Here is a 22,606-nt window from a genome sequence, read left to right as displayed (position 1 = left end):
CAGATTAAATAAAATGTGTAACAAAACTCCTAATATCCAATTGAAGTCTTAAGCCTATTCACCAATGTCCTCTGAACATTGATAAGATCCAAATGGGCAAACACTTGGCATAGTTCTAATAGCAACACTTTGAGTAGAGCTTTGGTGAGTTTCCAAAGAAAGAGATTCTTTATGCTCATGGGGTCAGGTAGCCCAACTGCTTCTCTGCATTTGCTACCTGGAATAATCATCATAGATTTTATTTGTTGTGAATGGTCAATAGAGGGGAAATCATTTACAAAGTGAGTCCTTTCCAAACAACAAAACAACACCAGCAGCTGAATTTTGACAGTTCAAATGTTGTGTTGTCATGATGGTGCTTTGTAAGTAAGTGCAATTTGGATGATGCCTTTTGAATGGACATTTTTGGTCTAGTCAATCCAAGTTATTATATAGACACATTTCATGTAACAGCACTATAAATGCTTTGCAGATTATTGGGCATGTTGCTTTTTGGCTGGTGCATTAAAACTGACTTATTGATAGATGTCTTTCTGTGTGCCACTGATATCCAAACATGATGCATTGATTCTATAATAATCAATTCTATAATTCTAGTGAGAGGGCATTCTCAGTAGATTTATGAAATTATAAAAATACATTGGAATTTTCAGTGTTATAGATAGTGAACAGAGGATAGGCGAAAATAGCTTATGCAATGTCACCTAGCTGAATCTCTGCCCTGGTTCACACATGATGCTAACCCGTGTTTTATTTAACCCATGATTAACACATGGTTTGTTGCCCTAACCTGTCAGGGTAGAAACTGAGCCCATAGAGCCCCAGAGCAGTTCTGATTCTGAGGAAGAACAGCAATCCGTGGGAGAGGAGCTCGCTGATCTCTCACAAGCACAGCAGCTGGCAGAGATTCCTCCTGCCAGCATTCCTGGGATAGATAGTGACCCTGGCAGTGAGAGAGCGCTGGAAGGGGGCTTGCTGGACGCTTGGCGCAGACGCAGGGAGCGATGACAGATGGAGGGCGCCAAAAGGAGGCGTTCCGCTTGTTTGGCGCTCAAACAACGGTCGCGTCCCGAGGACCCAAGGGAAAGAGGATCTCTCCATAGCCCATAAGTTCAGAGTCTTCCCGTGGTTCCCCTTCAAATGGGGACCAATTGCCTTACCTGGAGCTTAGGCTACTCTGCTATCTTTCCCCAGTGCTGTTCCTTGCTTAGTCGCTAGTGATTAGTATCTGAAAGAGTCATAAAGGAATAAAGCCTTGGAAAGAATCCTCATCGTCTGAGTCCTGAGTTGGCTATTGGAGGGGACTGCAAGAGGCAGCTAGGGCGCTCCTGACAAACCAGGGTTTGTCTGACAGGTGATTGAACAAACCCTGGTTTGCTTTCTCAATCCTTGAGTTGTTTATTTCTCTCCTCTTTTGCCTGCTCCCTCCCTGTATCCCAAATGCCTTTGCAATGCTGCAGTACTGACATACAAAACAGCTGGGTTTTTTTTTTTACCACTCTTCCCCACTGTCTCTATAATCTGGCAAAACAACCCAGCAACAACCCATACTTCTGGGTTCGCATGTAAAGACAACCCATGGTTTAAACAACCCAGAGTTCACAACTCATCAACAAACCATGGGTTCACTTTCTGGGCTGTTTATGGTTAACAAATCATGGTTTGTTAGTGTGGCTGGGTTTGTACATTGCAACAACTCTGAATTCAACAACCCCTGGGTTAAATAAACCATGAGTTAGCTTTATGTGTGAACCAAGTCAATGTCTGAGCATGGGCCTGAACCCCTTATATTCCCTGAGGTCGGCATCATGAAAAATGTTTTTCTGGATCCTTTGTCACTTGTTGATCTGTTGGAAAGTATGGAGATGTGTAAGGAAAACACAAACATTTTATGGGAGTTCATAACATCTACCAATTAACTTTCTGTTCTAAGGGTTTTTAAAAGAATGTTAGTCCTCCAGGCACCACATATCAGATCCAGTGGCAGATGTTTCAATTTTTCCACATTATTATGAAATACCTACCTTACAAATTTACCTCTTGGGATTAATCTGATCATTGCCATCTGCAAGGCATATGAATGAAGCCAGCTTTTTAAAAATGATGTGAGACCATGCCAAACATGCATAAGTGAAAGAAGTCATCACTTGCAAGCCAATCCTATACATATTAATCATAAGTAAGTTGCATTGAGTTCTAGTGGAGTTATTCTCATATAAATGCATAGAATTAAGGTTTTATAGTGAAATCCTATACAATCCTATTCCAAAGCAAAACTCATTGAGTTCAGTGGTTCTTCATCCCAGTAAGTGGGTATACTGGTATAGAATTGCAGCCTGAGAGTTCTTTGAGCAAATCTCAGTACATATAGAGTCCTTCAAAGTGACTGATAAAGGGCTTTTCTACCTGAGGCTTTTAACCCGCCACTTTACTGAGGTTTCTATTTCTAGATTCTTTGCAGAATTAAGATCAGCTTCTTTACACATGCTTTTTTCTGAGGGGTTTCTTTCTCTTCCTTCCCTTATTCATTACACAAGCACTAGGTGGCACAGTGGTATAGCGGAATTGCACAATTATGCTTGGCTTTATCCTGCCATTCACAAATAATATCTGCTAAAATGGTTGCAAAGCATGGGAGAGGCCTTGAGGATGACGACATTGTGTAAAGGACCTGCAAACTTCTGTAAGTGAGTCATCACAAGCACACAAGAAATGCCCCCTATCAAAACGCTAAAGTGGTCAGTGAAGGAGACTCTGTGTCTTTTGTTATTTAAAACCAATATTCATTGTTGCTTTTTTCCATTTAAAAAGAAGCCTTTTTAGTTATCTGAATTTAACCAGACTTCTTTCATCAACTTGCATCATCAAAACCTATATTTTGTTCAGTCTAATGTTTACAGGGTTAAAGGCTTACACAATGTTTAACTTGATATCATCACTTAAATGGCAAGTTATTGTCTAATGAGAATTATCCACCTCTTACACTTTTGTTGTTTTAAGGGCATATTAGGTAATTGGAAAATATGGTCATTATATTTGTCAAAAATTTCTACAAGTTGTAACATGGCACTTCATTATAGCCTCAACTCATAGATTATCCCAGTGAAAATCTGGAAGAGAAACTCAGTTCAGAACAGAATTCATGTTCATGTGCCTGTGTTTATACACTGTGTGTGTGTGTGTGTGTGTGTGTGTGTGTATATATATATATATATATATATATATATCATAGAATCATAGAACAGTAGGGTTGGAAGCGGCCTATAAGACCATCGAGTCAAAAACCCCTGCTCAGTGCAGGAATCTAAGTCAAAGCATCCCTGACAGATGGCTGTCCAGCCTCGTCTTGAATGCCTCCAGCGTGGGAGAGTCCACTACCTCCCTAGGTAATTGGTTCCATTGTTGTATAGTTCTAACAGTCAGGAAGTTTTTCCTGATATTCAGCCAGAATCTGGCTTCCTGTAACTTGAGCCCATTATTCTGTATCCTGCACTCTGGGATGGTCAAGAAGAGATCCTGACCTTCCTCTCCGTGACAACCTTTCAAGTACTTGAAGAGTGCTATCATATCTCCCCTCAGTCTTCTTTTCTCAAGGCTAAGCATGCCCAGTTCTTTCATTCTCTCCTCCTCATAGGGCTTTGTTGCCAGTCCCCTGATCATCTTTGTTGCCTTCCTCTGAACTCTCCCTGGTTTGTCTGCATCTTTCTTAGTGTGGTGCCCAGAACTGGACACAGTACTCAAGATGAGGCCTAACCAGCGGTTAGTAGAGAAGAACTAGGACTTCATGTGATTTGGAAGCTATACTTCTATTAATGCAGCCCCAAATAGCATTTGCCTTTTTTGCAGCCACATCACATTGTTGGCTCATATTCAGCTTGAGATCTACAACAATTCCAAGATCCTTCTCGCTTGTAGTATTGTTGAACCAAGTATCCCCCATCTTGTAACTGTGCATGTTGGTTCCTTTTTCCTAGGTGCATAACTTGGTATTTATCCCTGTTAAATCTCATTCTGTTGTTTTCTGTCCAGCGCTCCAGTCTATCAAGATCTCTTTGAATTTTGTTTCTGTCTTCCAAGGTATTAGCTATCCCGTTCAATTTTGTATCATCTGCAAATTTGATCAGCATTCCCTGCATCTCCTCCTCCAAGTCATTAATAAAAATGTTGAAGAGCACTGGGCCCACGACTGAGCCCTGTGGTACCCCGCCTGTTACCTCTTGCCAGTTTGAGAAGATCCCATTGATAAGCACTCTTTGAGTCCAATTCTGCAGCCAACTGGATCCACCTGAGAGTTGTTTCATCTAGCCCACTTTTAGCTAGTTTGCTAATCAGAATATCATGGGCCACTTTGTCGAAAGCTTTGCTGAAGTCGAGGTATGTGATGTCCACAGCATTCCCACAGTCCACAAGGGAGGTTACCTGATCAAAAACTGAGATCAGATTCGTCTGGCAGGATGGTTCTTGACAAATCCATGTTGGCTTCAAGTAATCACTGCATTGTTTTCAAGGTGCTTACAGATGGATTGCTTTATCGTCTGCTCCAGAATTTTCCCAGGGATTGATGTCAGACTGACTGGTCTGTAGCCCAGGTTCCTCCTTTTTGCCCTTTTTGAAGATAGGTACAACATTAGCCCTCTACCAGTCATCTGGCACTTCACCCATCCTCCATGATTTCTCAAAGATAATAGACAGTGGTTCTGAGAGTTCTTCTGCATGTATGTATGTGTATGTATGTATGTGTATGTATATATATATATATATATATATATATACACACACACACACACACACACACGCATATGTGTGTGTGCACGCGTTTGCATGTGTGTATATATGTGTGTATACATACATACATAATTAAGGAACACACTAAGGATGCCATCCTATGAGTTGCACCCTTGCTGGACAGAAGCCTCTGATCTCGGAAGCTTCCGAGTATCCAATGCCCTGCTGGGCTGCTGAGAACAGGGTGGGATGAGTGACAGAGGCAATTTTCACCTCTCCATCCTCCTTTGTTTTTGTTTTCCTCTAGACGAAGGGATGCTGTTGGGGGTGGGGCTGAAGCTGGAGAGACCATAGGATTCTTTATAGTCTGGGGTGTCCTCTCTTCTCCCCTCCATGCCCACCACAACGCCCCCTTTCCAACCTCTCCAGTGTCCTCCAAGGCTACTTTTGCGACCTCATAATGCAAGCACCATGGTTCTTTCTGCAGCAGCTGAGAGGGGCAGGGGGAGGAATTGGATTCTGGAGTCCCCCTCCAAGATCATAGCAGTGTCTACAGCCTCAGAGGAGGGATTTCGAAGAACCCCTGGTCCCTGGGACAGTCTCCAGGGATCAGAGTATTACTCTCCCCATTACTCCTTTGAACCCACAGTTTTCAGCACCAACAGAAACGTATTTCACAGCAGTCACAGCTGCCTGTAAGAAATTGTGTTAATTTTTCTAAGCGGGAGGAGCAGGGCACCTCCTGGTGGGCTAAGCAAGGTGTCCCAGGGGTGCGTTGGTGCCCACGGGCATTACGTTGTCTACCTCTGCAGTAGGGTATGGAGACTAGAGATTGTGAAAGAGGCTTCATGGAAAAGGTGAGAACTAACCAGTTCTAGATCTACACTAGGGCTTTTTATCAGTACGGAAGTGTGCTGATAACTGTTGGGGCACATTCTGCATTCTGTATACCACTTTTCTAGTGTTATTTTCTGCTGTTTATTCGATACTATCCAAAATATCACAAGAGATGTCACTGTGTGTGCTACGATGTATAAATGCGCAAGAGGGATTCAGCGTCCCCCTGATGGGATAGTATCGATATGACCTGAGGTGTAGATCTGCCCCAAGACATTCCAGGCTTAAGTTCCATTTTTCTCATTCTGCAGATATTTAAAGACAGGTAATTTGATTCAAATCAATTTAATCCCACTGAAGTCAGGGCCCAGTCCAACAGTCCACATGTGCCATAGTGGCCACCCATTTATGAAATGGATGAGGGGAGAAGAAAAGCCTGGTTTGGTTCCCATCCCACCAAAGAACACGTTACTGGCACAATCAGATCCAGTGTCCAAAACATGCATATAGCCCTGAGTGCTGGATGCACTCATCCCAGTGAACTCTCCTAGGGTGAATTCAGAATCTCCTTGGGATTTACAAGCTTGCTGGGTAACAGCTCAGAAGAAAGCTCAGCTGTTGGAGCATGCACGCTGATGGTGGCACAGGTGACTTATCACACTGCCCCTGGGAATCGTAGTCCTCAGTCGTAGCTGAAAGGCATTTGGAAAATCAGCAGCTCACCACCACCAAAACAAACATATCTGGCAAAAAGAGAGGATTTTGAAATAACAATTGCATGAAATGTTTTACTTTAAAGGAACATTATAGAGAATTGATCCAAACAGAGAAGAAACTCACAAAAAGCCTGCTCGGTTCACAGAAATCAATGAAGCTTTCATTGAGAGTAAGTGGTTACTGTGTATGTACCTATGAAGCAGCTGGCTTTATAATTCGCATTTCATTATGATCCAGGGCCAAACAACATATTACCTTTTCTGCATAGTTCTGGATCCTTTTTTTGGCAATGCAAGGGAGGACACAGTCTAGAGTGGGCCTGCAGCAAGGGAAAAGGGTTAAAGCCCCCCTACCCCCAATACTAGGGTCCTAATCTGGATCAGAGAGCCCTTCCTGGCAATTCGTAAAACAACAACCACCATGCTGCACTCAGGGCCAGAACTAAGCAGAAAAGATAACATGTAGTTTGGCCCCAAGGGAATAACATTAAAGAACTTTTCAAAATGTACTTACAAAGCAGCCTGGTTAAACTGAAAACTGGCCATGTGTGCACAGGATTTCATTTTTACATTCTTGGCCACAGAAGAACCTCTGTGACAAATGACAGTTGATTTGTAATACATTCGAGCATTACATGCTGGAGAGATTTATATTCTGAACCATGTAATTACAAACTTTGATGACATCCCTAGATCCAGCTCTAGGTACCAATGTTAGGGATGTACGAAAGTCACTTCCCTTTTCGAAGGGTGACATTCATGGGGGGGGGAGGTGCTCCGTCCCTCCCCCCGAAATTCTGGCCGGGGGGGGAGGTGCTCCATCCCTCCCCCCTGAAATTCTGGCCGGCCGGCTCCACTCCGCAGGGATTCTGCGGAGCCGCCGGCCTGCTCTGCCAGCGGCCGGACATCCAGCTGCTGTCTAGCAGGGACGCAAATGGCGGCGGCCATAGCTGCCATTTGCATCCCTGCAGTCAGCTGTGATAGGCTACGTAAATGTTTACGTAGCCTATCACGGCTGATTTAAAAGTAAAAAAAAACCACGTGTACGCAAATGGCGGCGCCCATGGGCGCCGCCATTTGTGTTCCTTATTTTGGCAGATCTTAGTCTACGTAAACATTTACGTAGACTAAGACGGCGAAAATAAGGGGAACGCAAATAGCGTAGCATCTACGCTATTTGCGTTCCCCTTATTTTCGCCGTCTTAGTGTACGTAAATGTTTACGTAGACTAAGACGTGCCAAAATAAGGAACGCAAATGGCAGTGTCCATGGGCGCCGCCATTTGCGTACGCGCGTTGTTTTTTTCTTTTAAATCAGCCGTGATAGGCTACGTAAACATTTACGTAGCCTATCACAGTGTTTTTTAAAAATCTAGCTGTGATAGGCTATGTAAATCTTTACATAGCCTATCACGTTTTTTTGTTTGTTTGTTTTTTTAACTGGAAATGGAGGCGGCAGCAGCCGGTCAGAAGACCAGCCGCCGCAGCCGCTGCTGCCGAACCACCACCGAACCGCCGCCAGAGCCGCCGCCGCCGCCAGGAAGATCCGCCCAAGGTAAGTCCCATCCCGGGGGGGGGCAGGGGGGCAGACCATTCCGCCACCGATTTCGGGGGGCCGAATGTGCTGGCATTCGGCCTCCCCGAGATTCGTGGCGGAATTCTCTGACATCCCTAAGTACCATGTCTGCATGTAACTGCTAACTCACCAGGTTATGCATGCACAGAAGCCCTGCTTCTCTGAACTCATTATTCTAAGGGCACATGTTACATTATTAAGGACCCGAACATGATCAACTTAAACATTAGGGTTCACTGGCAATTCACTTTTAAAAAAATGATCCAGCATTTTCTTTCAATGTATAATTCCCTGTTCCAGCCTCAGGGCCATTTAATGTATGCAGTTACATGTGCCCCAGGGCTCCTGCAAGCCTGACGAGACAAATGGTTGCTTCCAACAAATAAATTGACCCTATCTCTTGGGCTAATTGAAATCAATGGTAGCATTCACAAGGAGTGCATCTGGAGCAAGACTATCTCCTAACTTCAAGGGGCCTCATCAAAACAGAACTTTGACATCAGAGACTTTCTACCAAGTTTAATGGCATTGAGCCAGACCCCAAAGATGTCTTGTCCTTCTTGTTCAACTGCAGTTCACCACAGTGGGTTCTTATGCTTCATAACTAAAGCCAACATACATTTGTATTTATGACACTGACAAAGTACAGGACATTGTGTCTTTTCCTGAAGTTGATCACATAATGTATTTTTGTCTCATCTCCTGCATGTTTTGCTTGGGCCATTTCTTCTAGTGGCTCAGTTTTATTCATCTGCCCACTTTTCCATCTGTACTGAGTCATTCCAATGGCCACCATTCCCCATGACAAGAACTATGCTTCTTCCCCACCCCCACCCCTTTTTCCCCCACCACCAATTTCAATTTCCTTTGTGAGTGCAAATAATATCTATGCTCCTAGAACACCATATACTGGCCTGGTGTCTGGATTGTGTCACAAAAGCTGTTTTGTTTTTTCTCTCAGCAGTTTATTAACAGTGTGTTTTTGGGACTTCCAGCTAGGCAAATGGGAAAAAAAGGATGTAACTGCAAGGAAGCAATTTTGCTTAGCCATGTTGCAAAACTTAGGTTATTCTTAGGTTCCACTGAAATCAACAAAGGCTTCTGAGTACAGTTATGATTATGAATTGCATACACTTCTCCACCCTTGACAACCACTCCACATTAGTTTTAAATAGCCGCAAGTGCCATTATTTTGGGGGGAAAGAAATGGTATGGTTGGAAGCTTATTTGGTGAAAGAAAAATAATGGGAAAGGGGGAACTACTTCAAGTCAGAAATACTAAACACCCATTGTTGTAACTGTGCCAGGTGAAAAGGTTTACTTGAAACTATAAACATTGCTATGGCCAAACACAATGATAACACCTAATAACACCTTACAATGACGAAAAGTTAATGCAGACAACACATTTTCTCAATGTGCAATGCTTTTATTATTTCTTTGTGTGTTTTTTACCTTGAGACTCACATGCCTCTATGTACTGAATCACATGGTCCAAGTCCACACTGATGCTATGCATGAGAGGAAAACTGTTCCTCCCTCCCTTGTCTTTCTTCTGCACAGCTGCAAGTGGATCCAGAAGCTTTCACTTCTGTTTTTGATACAGTTCAGCTTTACATCTGAACCCAAAATGTGGTTCCCCTTAATGATGGTTCATTGAAACAAGCTGGCTTCATAAACTAAGGTTTTAAGTCGATGCATTTCAGTAAAATGTAGTTAAGACTAACCACAGTTTGTCAAGGCTAAACTGCAGTTAATCAAAAATGGAAGGAAAATCTTCTTATCTCCTCCTCATGGCCATCCCAGAGGTGGAGCATGGAGGGATAGCATGCAAGCCTCAGATTTGCCTAGGCTCATTCCCATAACAATAAGCCATAGTTTTATATAGTTACACCTGAACTTTCCACTATGTGGAAAAATTATAATGTATCCTATATTTTCAAGTAGCACATAGCCAGATTGAGAAACGCTCCACAATGACACTGGGGGTTAAAGTAAGTATTTACATCTTTAAAAAAGAAATCAGGGCCAGTACCACTTCTTGTATTCATGCAATTGGAAACCATTTCTGCCACCTCCAGATCTGTGCACCTCGCTAGTTCCTAACTTTAAAGTTAGAATTTTAGACCAGTGCACATTAAAATATAAAAGCACCATAAAAATAATAAAAATAAGAACAGCAAGGCAAAAGAAGACACGCACATGCACTGAAAGCCAGAAAATGGGAATCCTAAAATAGTTAAGGGGTACAAATTACTCCAAACTAATGGCCTACCTAAATACAGGGACCTTTTTCAGTAGTCTCCAAAATGCCAAAAGGAAAGAAACTAGGCGGGCCTACCGCAGGAGGATATTCCAGAGTTTGGGCACAAGAACTGAGGAACCCTGTCCCACATAACCACCAATTCTACCTCAGATGGCAATGGAAAACAAAGCAAGGCACCTCAGGAGATCTCACCAGGAAGACAGAATCTTGAGTGAGCAGGTGATCCATGATGTTTTTGGAGACCAAGCCATTTAGGCCAGGGATAGGCAACTTGTGGCCCTACAGATATCTTGCCCTATAACTCCCATCATTACTCACCATTGGCTATGCTGGCTAGGAAAGATGGGAGTTATGGGCCAAAACATCTGGAGGGCCACAAGTTGCCCACCCCTGATTTAGGGTTTCAAAGGTGAAAACCAACACTTTGAATTAGGTTTCAGAAACAGACTGGGAGCCAGTGGAGTCACATGCTTAAAATAAAAGGTCCCCATCAGCAGCCTGGTAGCATCATTTTGTACCAGCTGCAGTTTCCGAAGACCTTTCAAAGAAAGCCCAACATTATAGCAATCTAAAGGGGATGTGGCCACAGTACGTGGAATGGTGGCCAGATCTGTGCTGCTGCTGTAGCCAAAGCTGACTGAAGATACTCCTAGGCCACATTTGCTATCTGAGCAATTTTGTCCCATTGCACAGACTATTATTCCAAACCACCTGCCTTTCCTTTGTTTTCCTTGCAAGTGGGAGAACTGATCCTGACCTTCTGTGAGGAAAAGCATTGTCGTTACAAGAAACTACTTGCTACATTCTCTTAGGCCCCAACAATCCCAGTTTGGTCAACGGGTGGCCACTTATGAATTGCCCAAACAAGAGGAAATGCATCACCAGAAAAGACGGCACCAATTTGCATAACATCTGCATATGCAAATTTACATGTATAGGTGCAAATTTAGAAATGATAACTATAATTTAAATATAAATACAATATATCTCACCACTGTGGAAAAGACTGACTAAGTGACCTGTGTGCTTGCTCAGTCACGGTCAAGGTGCTGTTGATGGGCAACTTCAAGGCTCCTGCTCTCTCCTTCTGATGGGTGTTTGGCTTTATACCAGACTTGGACTGGAAAGCCCATCAAATAGGGGAGGCCTTCAAATAGAAGCCTGTCCTCTTGCAGCTCTCCAGAACAGAGGATTGTCCCCTGTAAAGTACGACACCTTTATACCTTATGTCAACCACCATAGCTTAATTCTTTTCTAAGTATCAGGATTTGCCACACTGCTACAGAAGACCAATCAAATGTATTGTGTGATTCAACCTTCTCCTTTTTATTTATTTATTTATTTATTTATTATTAAATTTATTAATCGCCCATCTGGCTGGTCACCCAGCCACTCTGGGCGATGTACAACATACAATAAAACCGTTTAAAACAATAAAATTCTACAATAAAAACATTTTCTAAAATACCCTAACCCACCCCAAATGCCTGCCTGAACAACCACGTTTTTAATGCACGACGGAAGCTCATTAAAGAGGGGGCATGACGGAGTTCCCTAGGGAGGGAGTTCCACAGAGTAGGGGCCACCACAGAAAAGGCTCTGTCCCTCGTCCGCACCAGTCTAGCTGTCCTGGCTGATGGGACAGAGAGAAGGCCATCCGAGGCTGATCTTGTTAAGCGGCCTGTCTGGTGCTGCTGGAGGCGCTCCTTAAGATAGGCTGGGCCGGAACCAAATAGGGTTTTAAAGGTCAAAACCAACACCTTGAATTTGGCCCGGAAAACAACTGGTAACCAGTGCAACTCCTTCAGCACTGGAGTGATATGATCTCGCCGGCGGCTGCCTTTAATCAGGCGAGCCGCTGCGTTCTGTACCAGCTGCAGTTTCCGAACCGTCTTCAAGGGTAACCCCATGTAGAGCACATTACAGTAGTCTAAACGAGAGGAGACCAGGGCATGTACTACCGATGGGAGCAGATGGTCGGGAAGGAAGGGGCGCAGCCGCCGTATCAGATGGAGTTGATACAGCGCTGTCCGGCTCACAGCTGACACCTGAGCCTCCATGGACAGCTGGGAGTCCAAAATGACCCCCAGGCTGCGGACCTGGTCTTTCAAGGGTAGCCGTGCCCCATTCAACACCAGGTCAACATCCCCCAGCCTCCTCTTGTCTCCCACCAAAAGTACCTCGGTCTTCTCAGGGTTCAGCTTCAGCTTATTCCTCCCCATTCAGCCACTCACTGTCTCCAGACATTTGGACAGGGATTCTACGGCCAACCTTGGTGAAGATTTGAATGAGAGGTAGAGCTGCGTGTCATCCGCATATTGATGACACTGCACGCCAAACCTCCTGATGATAGCCCCCAGCCACTTCACATAGATGTTAAATAGCATCGGGGAGAGGATGGAACCCTGTGGCACCCCACAAGTGAGTGGCCATGGGTCCGAAACCTCCTCTCCCAGTGCTACCCTCTGGTACCTGCCAGAGAGGAAGGACCGGAACCACCGCAATACGGTGTCTCCAATGCCCAACCCCTCCAGGCGGTCCAGGAGGATACTGTGGTCAACGGTATCAAAAGCCGCTGAGAGGTCGAGGAGAACAAGGAAGGAGCATTCACCCCTATCCAGAGCCCTCCTCATATCATCTACCAAGGCGACCAAGGCCATTTCTGTCCCATGCCCAAGCCTGGAGCCCGACTGAAATGGGTCTAGATAATCAGTTTCTTCCAAGTGTGCCTTCAACTGCACCACCACCACCCGCTCAATCACCTTGCCCCAAAATGGCAGATTTGAGACTGGGCGAAAGTTGTTCAGAACTTGGAGATCCAAGGAGGGCTTCTTTAAGAGCGGTCTTATCACTGCCTCCTTGAGGGCTGATGGCATCACTCCCTCCTCAAGGGAGGAGTTTCAAACACAATTTTCCTAAGTCACTTTAACTTGCTGCATTGAATGCTGATCTTGTAAACCAGTGTGGAAATAAAGATGGAAGACTCAGCAATAAAAACTCTTAAGTATATATGTACTATGAACTTGAGCACACTCCGGGAGAGAGTAGAGGACAGGAAGGCCTAGCGTGCTATGGTCCATGGGGTCACGAAGAGTCGGACACGACTTAACGACTGAACAACAACAGCAACAATATATGTACTAATGTGATCCCTGCTTTGAAGCACAACATATCAGAAAGTAGAAGAAAAAAAGGCCCATAGCCTACTTTTGCTACATGATATTTGGGCATCAAAGAAGAGGTTTTAGCTTGAGTCTCATTCATTGAAAGAAGTGGTAAGGGGGCCATGAAGTCATGCTGTGTAGCCTTGCCCCCACCCCACCAATGTATGCACAAACACCACACTGTGTGAAGGGGTTCTGTGCACATACATCCATATGTTTACAGAACTCCTCCACATGAGGAAGGTTTCTGATTAGTGCAGAACCCCTCCTCATGTGGAGGAGCTCTATACACATACATCTGTACATGTGTGAGACCCATTCTCACAGCACCAGAATGCCTGGCTGGCCGGGGGCATGGCTGGTGAGCATGGCAGATGCAGATCGCTTGTGTGATCCCAAGACCCCTTCATACATTGTATGAACGCATGTGGGGGGGTGCATGTAGAGAAAGTGAAGCATCCCCTATAGCGAGTGAAGTATGTTTAGCTTTCTGGTAGCAAATAAACCCCAAAGTGGCACACAGCGAGCTTCTTCCGCATAACCTGATCCTCTGAATTGTCGTCATGGATGTGCTTCTTCCTCAGCAATTTATATGAACTGGTTTTGATTAAACTGTTTCAGACAGTGAACACATGTTGCTATGCAGAGGCTGGAAATCTGAGTTATCCAAATGGAAAATTCAAATTAATATGGATTTAATGTAAATCATCTGACTAGTTCTTTTAAATGTCAGGAGGGTGCTAACATTTACAAAACAAGATACTTCACTGTTTGTCAATCACAATGCAAATTACACATACTAGTGTTACAAGTATCATTAACTGACATATACAAATTGTGAATTCTCTGTATGAGAGTGTGACTCTTTTACCTCTGTTCCAAACCCATCAGGGATTGGTTTCTAGATTATATATTCATAGCCAAATCCATATGTACATGACATAATTATGTGTTTGTTACCTTAATTAGAATAAGTAGGTTTATCTCGCAACATTTCATTCATATAATCTCTGCTTCTAAATTCCACACCAGCAAACCTGTGGCTAAAATGCAGTTTCATGTAAGATCAAGGTTCTTTGGAGACATAGGAAAATTTAGAGAAGTGACCAAACCACTTTGTATGTTGGTTTTGTTACAACAACAATAGTATCAAACAAAAGCTGTTGTAATAGAGACTTCTCTAAAAATAGACACAGCATCTGAGGAATGACTGGAACAATTTATCTGAATATAAAACAGTTGAAGCCTACAGCCTCAAATGACAGTCAGCAACCTTACAACAATGTACATCTAACAACAACCACAGTTCTTCCCAGACTGCCTCTGGGAGGCTGATACACCACCTACAGCTATTAAGTCTTCATTCACCACAGTCTGATTTCATGCACTTTACCACAAAAGCAAGGCCTACCAGAATCTTTCATGGCTGCCTGACAAAGTATTGCTTGTATACAGAGAGCTTGAGAAGTAAATAAAATCTAGGTTGGAACTGTTCCAGATTCTGATATGCTAGAAGAGTTAGGGAAATGTTGAGTGGACTTCTAAACACCGCAATAAGCCTAGCTGTTTTGCCTTTTGTGGTCTGGTACACTGTTCCATCCATTCTCAGTTCTTGGAGAAGAAGGGAATGGGAAGGATGGGACAAAAATGCTAAGTTCGCTGTCTTTGCCAGAACTGGCTCCAATGCACCCACAATAGATGAAGAAAATTACATTCTCTGCATGGGCTGTATAAAGATTGCCAAGAGTGCTTCTCCATGCATCCTGGTTGTTTGAATATAGTGCAAGGATGAGGATATTCTCCACAGATTTTACAAACTTCCACACAAATTTGAAATTTGGCATAAATTCAGATCTCCATATATTGATTTAAAAGTTCATTTTGAGGGAGAAGAAGAAGCTCTAGATAATTATTTTTCCTAGGAAAATTAAAGCAATAATGTTAAGCACTAAAAGTCTAAATTCAACAATTTACACTCTCCTTTTTCCACATAAAATTCAAAAGTAAGTCCCACTGAGCTCAAATGGGCTTATTCCCTTGTAAGTGCATCTAGGATGGCAGTCTTAGGCAGCCTTAGGGTGTCCCAAGGGCCATATGATGTTTTGGATCTCTCCCTGCAGGGGTGGGCGGAGAGAATTGACCTTGGAGGGGGAGATCCGACCTCACAAACCCCCTCCCCCTTCCAGCTGTTGTGGAAACTCCTATGACAGTTGACTCCCTGATGTCAGAGCTCCAATGACAGTAGGCGGGGGGGGGGCTTTTCCATGGGTGTGTCAGGGGAGGATCAGGGCAAGCTTGGATCCCCATGATCCATAGCCTTCCTATTCCCACAGCACACCTGTAGAATGGGAGAAATGTACACCAGCCCTGGGGTTGGTGTACATGATTTCCTCACAACACAACCAATGGAGGGGAAATTGTAAAACACATAAACAAGAACCGGATGAAAACATAAAAATACTTCTCCTCCCTCTTTTCTGCCCTGCTGGTGCACACCTGACAGGGCTTTGGATAAGGCAGTTCCTCTGTGTTTGGGTCTCCCATCCACCTAACAGTATGACTGCTCTGCCCAGAACAAAAATAAGTACTGGGGTTATTGGAGAGGTACAGTTGGAAGCTATGCAAGCCACATTCAGATTTTCCTCCTCTTGCCCTTCAGCAAATAGAGCCAGAATGAATGCCAAACTCTTAATGAGAAATAAGTATAGGGAATATGGAGAGGCAGGGAGTGAGTTTTCACAGCCCTTAAAGATGACAGCCCATCCTTTGCAATAAGTAATTCCAATATGAAGCCCAAAAAGTGCTTGTGAGCTTCTGATGACAGGTTCTTGTCCATTAATATATCAGTCCTTTGTTAGAGTAGGACATCTGTTTTATATTTAGGCATGTCTGACCTGTAGCTTTTGCTGGTTTCATTATTAATTCATCTTTTAGTTATCAGAATGCAAAGGAAATATTCTTATTTTCTTAAGGAGTGTGTGAGTACCTTTGGGCTGAAGGTTAAGCATGAATAATAGCAGTGCAAAGGGGGAAGATATGAACAAATGGACTAGAAATTTCATATGGGATGTCTCCTCCAGGGTCTGTGATATCTCTCATGCTTCAGAAGCAATTTGGAAGTATCTGCAATTCTAGTGTCTCCAGAGTTTTGAAGGGCTAATACGTCAAATGTTCTTAAAATATTTTTTTCAAAATCTGTATTGACTTTATGCAACCCTGTAAAATTAACAGTCCTGGGTGAATGCCTATATTTTGCAAGCTGTTTTGCAAACGTTATGTACGTTAAGCATTTTGGAGCTCAATATGATTTCAGTGGGAGATTTAATATGTACTAAAATCTCTCCCATTGAAAGTAGTGGAACTCCCAAGTGCTTACAGTGGATCACAATGGACCTTTCTCAGTTTCTGCTTGCCTTTTCAGCACTACAGGGGGAGGCTGCACTGTTACCTGCCTCTTGATGCTTCCAGTAGCTAGTCTCAACTTTGCTTCATAACTCCCGTACTTATAAAGCCTAGTTCTACTGCAGTCTGAAGAGTACAGCCCACAAATATATTTATCACCTCATCTGCTGTTTGTGAGAAAAACTAGACTAACTCTTTTAAGGCTGAGAAAAACTAATAGTTTTTTCCTCTTTCGCAATGCATTTTACCGATACAGCTTCTCATAAGGCCTAATGGGTTCCTCTGTGCTCTTGAAGATCTAAGTTATGGAAACATAGAGCCAGAGAGAGAGAGAGAGAGAGAGAGAGAGAGAGAGAGGAGGAGGAGGAGGAGGAGAAGAAGCTGTCACATGATGCTGGAGTTTCCTACCCCTGAAGATTCACCCAAGCAAAATTTTGCGATGTTTCATATTGGAAATCTTCTCAAACCGCACGGCTATCTGATGGCTTAAGAAAAATCTGGGAAGCAGATTTATCAATAAGACTGATATATTTCGTAACGAGTCAGCAAGATCCACAAACAAATACATGCATAGGAAAAGAGTCTCCTTGCAGAAACCTTTGAAATAATAAGTGTAATGACAGTATTTTACCATGTCTTTTTCTCTATGATTTATTTATTAACTGTTGTAAGATTTGGTTTTTGAACTTTAATTACCAGGTTTATTCACACTGTATTTACATTGTATTATTACTTTTTAATTAAAATGTTATTAATTTTTTAAAAGAAGAAACATTGAGCCAATTGGAAGTTATACTTCTGATTGCTGTTTGTATTTTTTAATGAACAAAGGATAGAATCTTATATGACATAAATCTCTGATTTTCTGAAAGACAACAGCAGCATATATTCCGCACATCACACAACCAATGAGAAGCTGTCTAGTCCATATCTTGAAAAGGTTTAAGGGTAGGTGTAGAATCGAGAGTTAGCTTCAGGGCATATAAAGATAATTCTGAAAAGCTAGAGATTCCCTCCTGATAATAGGGTACATTATAGGCTTGTTAAAAAGTGATAAACAACTTTGTGTTTCCAAAATGTTGTTCTGAAGCATGCTACCACAGAAGACAAGAACATCTTAGTCCAACTATTAGAGGACATCCTCTATTGGAAGGGGTCCTCAGTTTGAAGGACTGTCCAGTCGAAGTCCAATTTAAAGATAAAGACCTAGCTCGCACGTAACATTTAGCCACCATGGGGCTATTAAACCGCGAAGCTTCACAGTGTGCACTGGCCACCATTTTGAATATGCAAGCCATGATGGGTGCGCACTGTGGCTTGCTACGTTGTGCAAACCTGGACAGTGTGGTTGTTTACGTCTTGCATAAACTTAGAACAATTAACCCATGGTAGTTTAGTGTTACATGTGAACCATCCCAAAAAGTCATATGAAGCAAAGAGCAGAAAGAGCCTTGAAGTGGTCAAACAACAGTTAGAAGCTGGACAGCAGACCAAGCAGGCACACGGGGCACCTGGTCACAGTCTTTCCTATTATAGTAAGAACTACTGTATTTCTGTTTAAATATGATTATTTCTAAATGTTTATATCTCTCCATATACATCACCATATGCAAATATTATTCAAATTGGCCTCACCTTTTGTCTGCTTTATTGCTGATGCATTTCCTTCGTTTGGGCAATGTGTAAGTGGGCATGCTGCCCTCACACTTAACCTACTTTAAAGGGGTTTGGGGTTCTCCTCTTCTCTGCTACCTTCTGCACTATCCCCCTCCCATCTGCTTTCTTGTGAAGCAAAGAAGGCTTCAGCTTTTTCCTCCCCCATTTCCCAGAAGAAAAGAGAAGAAATATGAGACCCTCCCTCACCCTTTGCTGTTTTAGGTTCTGCTGCTGTCAGGAGGGGGGGGGGTATGCTTCCAGAACTCCCCTTTCCCCAGCAAATCGCCCATGGCTAGGGCAACAACAGTAGTGAAACAGAGAAAGCCAGCTCTCTTTCCTGCCATTCAGCACATTCTCCCACTCATACTTTTGCTTGAGACTCGCTGGTCACATTGGGAACTACATTATGTTCACTTGGGTCAACATTTGTTTCCATGCAAATTAGGGGAATTCTTCATTCAGACCGGTACTGGACACTTAATTTTCCAATATACCTGGGTCTGCATCTAAGCTGTAATCAGCAAGTTTATATTGACTGACTGATTAGTGTCACTGCTACTCAAGTTAGAGGTGCAGTGAGAAGCTTTCAATTCCCACATATTTGGGTATAAAAGTGTAAAGGCTTCATATATGTACAGAGGCTCTTGATTCTCATACATATAGAAGAATTCTCACACTTCCAGCGATGCTGCTGTTGGAGCTCTCTGGAGACACTTAATAGCAGAATGAGAAACTACAAATAGGCACAGACCACTGGAAAATAAAATATGTAATAAAACTTGTTGATCTACTGGTTCCCCAAAGAAAGATATGGCCCATCATGCAGTCAAATATTAGCTTATGACTTATTTTTTTAGAATCAGAAATGGCTTGATTAGAATGGCTAATTTTCAAATAAATAGGTGAAATGTATTTAGTATGAGACCCAATTTTTGGATGTCCAGGATAATACAATTAGATTTTTTTGAATTCCATTATTTATACCATAAGCTTTATCTATACTCTATTGTTTTACATTTTGTTTTGTACCTTTACACAACAACAACAACAACAACAACAACAGGTTGGATCCAGACTTACTCTAAACATTACTTACTTAAAGTAATGTTTAGAGTAGACCCACTGAAATCAATGGGACTTAAGTTAGTCATGAGTAACTTAAGTCCCACTAATTTCAGTGGGTCTACTCTAAGCATTATTAAGTCAGGATCCAACATAAACATAACACATAATTTCATTTCTAGGAGCTGCTTTGCTTTCTAATAATCTCATTTTAAAAACTAACTGTAAGGCTGAATATAGACACAGGTTTCCTTAAAGTCTTCCCATTGAGAATGGAGAAGCACTGGGACTTCTAGACCATGAATGCTATGATAGACCCAATCCTTCCAACTGACACAACCCAACCCTCCAGCATGCATAAACACATGTTGAACAAGGGCATTTCTTGGTATGATAATTTAGTAAAGTATAGAGACTTCTTGTGTGAATAAAAATCCCTTTGGAGGGGGGTGCTGCTGGGTCTTGAGCAAATACCCAAACATAGTTCTGTAGACTTCTGATGACAGCTGCACAAACACAACTTAGTATAGTAGATCTCACAATTAAAATCAGGCTGCCCTAATTTTAGGGGAAAATAAACACAGGCCCAGTGCTATGTGGCTTGCTTTCAAAAAGAATCAGTCTGAGAAGAGACAGCCCTTTCAGTTCGTTGCAGCCTCGAACAGGAAAAAAATGAGACCCCAGTCCTGCTTGTGGTATCTGTGACTCACTGCTGCCCCCCCACACACACACACACACAATAGACACAACCTAATAGAGGACAGAGGAAGGCCCCATTGAGAAATGACAAAATGATAAAGATACAAGATAGGCATTCTTTTTCCTCCCTCTTTTTCATGAGCAGAACTGTTACCCTGACAAATGATTTGCTCCGCACTGCTGAATTTCTCATTAATGGTGAAATGATCTTGATGCTTGAAGACTTTGCTCTTTGCTAGTTCCTGAATAAAAGGCCAAATTCACACCTCCACATCGAAACTTGGTTATCGGAATGGTGCAACACTGTTCTTAGCAGCTTAACTATATCAAAAGATGTATTGCAATACCTACTGATTTACCTGTTCAAGTCAAAAGGTTTCCTAAGAGAATCTTTGGATCAACATTATCCATAATCCAAATTTCACATGGCATAGTTCAGGGGTACAGAAGCTCATGCCTGGGGATCAGGCCTAGCCCTCTGGGGTTTTCAAGGCAGCCACACACCTTTCCCCTTGCCACACCTCTTCCCCCCAACCTGGGAGGTTCCTCAGCTTTTGTGCAGTTCTTTGCCCATTCTGAAAGGTTGAAATATCTCTCCTAAGGCTTACTTGCTGGCATGAAGAACTTTGAGCTAAAATACACTGGTATATTTCTGACTCCACCTGATCCACCTTTGGCCCTGCCCATTTTGCATTTGGCCCCACCCACTACTGGAATGAGGCCCCAAAGTACTTTTCCCAAAATGGAATTCAGCCCTCAGGCTGAAATTGGTTCTGAACCTCTAGTGAAGATGCATACATGTCTGGGCAGAATACTAATAGGAGCTTTGCCAATGATAACCGTGGGTGCTATTTGCTGGAGAACTATCTGACATACCGCAGATAATCTAAAATAGAGGCTGTCATACAACATGCTTTTCTTAGCAGGACTGATGGTACATTTTTGCTTAAGAAGGGTTGGTAGGTATCATTTAATTGACCACAGCACTAGAGTTCAGGAAGACATTTTCCTCTAAGTCAGATGGGGTAGTTTGCCTTGCCTTGTGGCATAATATGTTGTAACACAGATGTTATTTGGGGGGAAACTGAATGCACATAGATGGAGAGCAGCATCTCCAATTGCATGTACACAGCGTATAGACAGACAGTTTGCATGCATGTAGAGTCTTTCAGAAGTTATTATGAACATACAGAGAGGTTTGGCTGTTGGGTGGTATAGAAATGTAATCAATCAATAAAATATGGCAGAGCCAGCATGTACAATCCCACTCTCCCCTATTTGCAGTCAGTCTACCCTATTCCTGTATCTGCACAGTCCTACTGTCTCTTTGCAATTATTCATTTAGAACACGAGACTCTTAATTGGCTGTTAATCTGCTCTATCTACTTTCACTTTGTCACAGAACTGAGATCTGAGCACTACATGGAGATCATTTCCTTTCCTGCTACATAACCTCTAGGTGGCACTGTGGTAATGCAGAATAGTGCAAATACACAAGAGGAAATCATGCTTTGTTTTGTTTTTACAATTAAATACTACATTTTCCCTCCTCTAAAAAAATACCCGTGGAAAGTGCTGGTTAGACGCAGAAGTGAAACTGGAGGGTCATCATGTCATTTAAAGAACCTGTAAACAACCATGAGTAGGGAATGACGAGTGCTCAATAAATGCCTCATGTAGACAAGTCCATAAGAGCAGCTGGGGATGTACTCCTTCAGACTAAAGGAAGCTTCTAGCAGTGGATGTCTTTTCCTGGTTCTCAGTAAAGAATTATGGCCTAAACACTTGGCCTTACAAAAGCATCTCTAAAAGTGCAGCATGCACACAAGATGACACATGGTGTTTGCGGAATATGCTTTTTTTCAATCAAAGATGTTCCAGATCCTTGGATTGTTTGTTTCTAGGGGGAGAGGAGGTGTTTATTGACTGTTTGCAGGATATTATAACCTGGATGCTGGAGATGCAAAGCAGGACAGGACTGCTGTACCTATTAATGGCCGTACAAGAAAAATAATTATTGGCAAGGGCAGTTCTGTCATGCAGGGGAGAGGGAAACTGCTGAAAATTCCATCTTCTATACAACTACTGAAGGTGCCAGATCCCTCTGTCCTGGTCAACTGATCACTCTACATCAGCCTTCCCCTGGGTCCCTCTCCAAGGTTTGGATTTCAATTCCTGCCAGTCCCGACCAGCATTGCCAATGGATTAAGCCTGTGAGCTGCATCTGGAAGCATCTGGAGGGCACTCATGATCATAGTGGGGTTGTTTCAATGCAGGGAGCTGCTCTAGATGAGCACCAGCTCTCCCCCCCGCCCACCTCAAACTCCACCTCTAGATCTACATTTCTGCAATTCCACAACAATACAGACGTCTATGCTTGGAGAATACCCAAGGGTCAACAGATTCTAGTGGGCAAACAGATGTGCACTCGGTGTACAAGATATCTTGGCACTCCCTCCAACAGTTGTCAGGGGAAATTAGGTTGACTTGTTTTATGTTATGTG

This window comes from Heloderma suspectum, chromosome 4 (genome assembly GCF_057233095.1).
Source record: "Heloderma suspectum isolate Gila_16-S chromosome 4, 16-S_ref, whole genome shotgun sequence".
In the NCBI taxonomy this organism is placed as follows: Eukaryota; Metazoa; Chordata; class Lepidosauria; order Squamata; family Helodermatidae; genus Heloderma; species Heloderma suspectum.
This window is presented reverse-complemented; position numbering follows the sequence as displayed.